General features: G+C 40.0%; 1 long non-coding RNA gene across 1 annotated transcript; it reads left to right on the top strand.

The window, feature by feature from the left end:
• Positions 1 to 286: 286 nt before the first annotated feature.
• Positions 287 to 3,793, top strand: LOC125333059. Its single transcript, XR_007206744.1, has 3 exons — positions 287 to 376; positions 2,844 to 3,001; positions 3,699 to 3,793. It is a non-coding gene; the product is annotated as an uncharacterized LOC125333059 (long non-coding RNA).
• Positions 3,794 to 4,173: the final 380 nt, after the last annotated feature.

The raw sequence follows: 4,173 nt of genomic DNA, 5'->3' as shown, positions 1-4,173 counted from the left end.
TTAGAAAAGACCCTTGTGATCATTGAGTCCAAATTTAAATTCATCTGAGAGATGGCAATTTTCCTTGGCATTTACTAAAGTCTTCAGGTATGAGTGTGTCTTAAGGTGTGAGTGCTGTCAGAGCTTTGCTGACAAATCATCTGTCTGAGCTAAGTAGCAACATGGCTGTGACTTCATGGCAGTAAAGATGTCTGTCTTAGAGGCTGATTCTGTCACCTGACCCTCAGTGCCTGTATCAGAATTATTCAGAACTAATGCAAACTTCTGCTGCCTCTACAGATGTGCAGCTGGCCATTCGAGTGGTTTTGCTTGCCGGAGGAGGATTTTTGATTTTGGGGTTTCTACCAATCTGTTGCTGTGCCTTTTTGCAGAGAAGGTAAGTGTTAGAGCAGACCAAATTTATGAATTACTGTTTCTAAATGGTGAAAATATGGAGAACTGACATCTTTGAAGTAGGTGAGGGGAGAAAAGATTGGGGAAAAAAAGGGCAGGAAACTAATGTTCAAACATAAAAGATGAGTCCTTCTGTTTTGAAGCTACATAAAACAGAGAGTCAATTTGTCTTAAGGAAAAAAAAGGTTATTTAATGCCCCAGTACTCTTTCTAAAGACCTGGATATAAAAGACTTGGACTTAATCTTACTTCACTTGCTTGGAAAGTTGCACGTCAAACACGAAAGCAGACCCCTCCAGGATAGACCTGGAGTTCTGCAGTAAGACAAGGAAGGGAAGAACAAAGTATGAGACCTGAATAGAGTAAGAGAGATGAGCTGGGAGTTGGGAATTAATTTTCTCTAATGCTTCTAACATGCAGTGTGGGGTTTTTAATGTATAGGGCACATTACAGCCTATGAGCTGCAAGCAGTTTAGTGTTTGATACTGTGAAGAGTTTCAGCATGTGTATGTGTTCTCAGGATACAGGGAAAATGGAAACTCCACAACATCAAGGTCATTAAACTGATGGAATGAATTAACATAACTATGCTTTATTCTGCTTGGGTAGTAGTTCATATTGAATGGCTGGTGCTACAACTTGGTTAATATGACAGAATTGTCTTTTTAGTGAAGATTTTTCCCTCCAAGTGTTAAACTTTTGCTCTGCTAAGACATAGTAGTCTGTGTGGGATCATATACTTGCATGTATACACACACACGTAGACTTTACTAATGAGGCTGCTTAGCAGATGGCTGTTTGCTGTGGAGTCCCACATTTTGACAAAACCTGCTGTGAAAATCTCCACATTACATCTTACACTGCGCTCAACAGCTGATGCTCAGCATACAGATAGCTGCACTGAGTCATCAGTGACTCTGAAAACAGGAGGCAAAGAATCAACATGAAATTATCATAAATTTTCTGGAAAATGAATTAATATGTGTTCGTTTTGGGAGAATTCACATTAATGTTTAAATGATCATTTCTGTGTTTTTTCATAGCCAGTGAAACTAGGAATTTTGCTCTTCTGCTATGACTTGGTTTTTTGCTTTGTTTTTTAATGCAGTAATTAACCAGATGCTAAATGGTTTAGATTTCCAACATCATATATTTGAGTTCTGGGAAAGGTGCAAACCAATCTCACTGTAACTTTAAGTTTTAACAGTTTTAGAGACAGTTGATAGAGCTTTGAAAAACATTCCTTTAATAAGCCAAAAACCTTCTCTTTGGATACAAATTCTTTTGTTTTCAACATTCTACAGTCATCGTTGAGAGAGTCCTATGTACAGTGCCAAATCTGTACTGTAACTGGTGTGCACAAAAGTGAAAATTGTTCTCTAGAGTTATGAAAAAAAAATAAGAGAACTTTTGCTGATGAAATTTGGGATAATTGTTTAACTCCACTTTGACTCTTCTAAAGTAAATTACAAGGTTTCTATACCATGGCTGAACAAAGAACATGTAGGAGCATGGAATTCCTGTAAAATTGATAGAGGGAGCTGAGTACTCCTCTCCTTGCCACACTTGATCAACTCTAGTAATTTCCCAAGCCAATGAGGCTTTGTTACTTTCCACATCCCCATGGACAAACTGTTTGCCTCCTTCCAATGGTGTTTTTCATGCAGGAAGCAGAATCTACACGTCTGTTCCCTGCCAACTGCCAATTTCCCTTGTGTGCTATCAACACAGTACCTCCTGTCTAGAGCTGTGCTGTGATACCTTTGCTGTGTCCTTAAATGTGCCAGTCTACCTTATTCCTCTCAGTTTTGTTAGTCTGCTTTAAGAACCACATGCAAGGACAGGTTAAAACACTAAAGGTTAGAAAAATGCAGGTGCACTTAAATAGCGCTACTTTTGAATGATATTGTGTTGATTTTAAAAATAGAATTAGAAAAGTGTTCATTCCTGCCCAATCCCTAGTACAGCTGCGGCAAGCAGCCTACAGAATTTTGTTGAGTTCTTACTGGGGAAAATTCTGGTTGTGGTTGCACTGTCTCCCCATCCTTGCCTGCTGGGGATGAGACGAGCAACCCTGTGCAGGAGATCCTCTCCCAGGAGGAGCTGGGCAGCAAGGGGAGCCCCAGGCCTGTGTGTGCCTTGTGTGGACTGGGCAGTGCTGGGTTAATGGTTGAGACTGATGATCTTAAAGGTATTTTCAATCCCAAATTATTCCATGAATCAGAAGGTGAAATTCATGAAGAAAATGTAAGAAATGGGAAAAGCACTGAAATGTTTTTCCTCACCTTTATCTTTCTTCTGGTGATGAGTCTTATGGTGGTCCCTGAGGTCAACTATATCTTTGTGAGTTTTTTCACTGGAGCTAGGATTTCATGGCTGAAGTCTAGGTGACCTTCTCTAAATTCCTACCTTGGAAGTCAACCAATTTCAGCTGTTTTAATATGTTGCAGTCCGTGTATCAATCCTTTACAAAGGATAAGCAAAAAAGTACAGAAAATTGCACGGGAAAAAAGAGCACATGGGAAAAAGACTCATGATGAAGAGATTCATCGCCATTTACTGGACTGACTTAAGAAAGAACCAAAAGGACAAAAAAAAAAAAAAGAAGGTAAACTAACTTTGGGGTATTCTTTTGTTCTAAGTTTAGGGTTGTTCTGTTGAGTCTGTGTAGAATACTAAAGATATGCACTACCCAATACCTGCTGCCTCCCAGTGCAGTAGACATTGTCCAAAGGTGCTGCTTGTCAGGGATCACCTTCAGGGATCACCTTTCTGTTGTGGGAGAAGTAATGAGTTTGCAAGAATTTGATTGCTGTCCTGGGCTGCCAGCTGACAGCAGAGCCATGGACAGTCTGAGGTTAAAGCCCTCTGCCACTTCAGTGTTCCTTATGTCATGTGCAAATTGTTGCATGAGAAAGTGGAAAAGCAATGGGTTTGCTACTTTCAGGAGAGGCAGGTCCATTTACAGACACTGAACAGCCTGTCTTTCTGTATGGATAGGGGTGCTTTTTAGCTGAAGCATTCCCATAGCTCCATATCTTGGCATTCTTGGCATTCTTCCTGAATGCTGAAGAGCAATTGACTACTGAAATAAATGTAATTTGAGAGTGAAATGCTATTTACTTCATGTGACCATGCCAAACTATAGCCCACTGAATGTCACAATGAAATAAAAAAGTGTCAGGGAGGTCATTAGACAACAAGGAAATATTTCAGGGATAGTATTGATCTGGCAGAAATGTAAAGGTGTCCCTAAATCGAGTTATACTCATGTTTGGGATTTTTTTTCTCCCTTTGGTGTATAGGAACAACCACCTGATCCTGAAGATCAAACAGAAGACACCAGGATTATTTGACTATCTCCCAGAAAATGACACGTTTTGTTTTAGCACTGAAGTAATACAAAGTTGTTAACCCTTGATAATACTATCGATTTTGCAGTAAAAGTTTTTCATTCTAGTTTCTTGCACTTGTTCCATACCTCCTGTACAAAAAAACCACTGGTAACGCTGAAAGGCAAACTGCTTATGGCAACCCCTGAATAGTAAAGTCAGTGTTCCTTTCACAGAGTAGCATCCCTGTGGAGGGATATAAAGACACCAGTTATGTGCCAAACTCAGCTTAGGGGTCAGTCTTAGAAAAAGATTAAGGGAGTGTTGTCACTCATTAAATTGGAGAGAGGAAGCTTGCTCTGGTTCTGTATTGGATGGCCCCATAGTACAGTAGTGCTACTCTTGCTGAGGAGAACAGCCAGTTCTTTACCAGGCTACAGAGGATTTG

This window comes from Corvus hawaiiensis, chromosome 14, assembly GCF_020740725.1.
Source record: "Corvus hawaiiensis isolate bCorHaw1 chromosome 14, bCorHaw1.pri.cur, whole genome shotgun sequence".
NCBI classification, from domain to species: Eukaryota; Metazoa; Chordata; class Aves; order Passeriformes; family Corvidae; genus Corvus; species Corvus hawaiiensis.
This window is presented reverse-complemented; position numbering and strand designations above follow the sequence as displayed.